We start from the raw sequence: 296 nt of genomic DNA on the forward strand, positions 1-296 counted from the left end.
GAAGACTGAAGCGAAAATGACATTGAGTACCTCAGCCTTCTCCATATCCCAGGTAACAAGCTCCCCTGTTTCTTTCCAGAGAGGGTCCACATTTTCCCTAGTCTTCCTTTTGTCACTGATCTACCTACAAAAGCTTTTTTTTGTTGCCCACGATGTCCCTGGCCATATTTAATTCTATCAGGCCTTCAGCTTTCCTAACCTGATCCCCGGCTGCTCAGGCAATTTTTCTGTATTCCTTCCAGGCTACCTGCCCTTGCTTCCAACCTCTATAGGCTTCTTTCTTGTGACTGCAATTT

The sequence above is a fragment of the Eurypyga helias genome, unplaced genomic scaffold, assembly GCF_000690775.1.
Source record: "Eurypyga helias isolate BGI_N326 unplaced genomic scaffold, ASM69077v1 scaffold11114, whole genome shotgun sequence".
NCBI lineage: Eukaryota > Metazoa > Chordata > Aves > Eurypygiformes > Eurypygidae > Eurypyga > Eurypyga helias.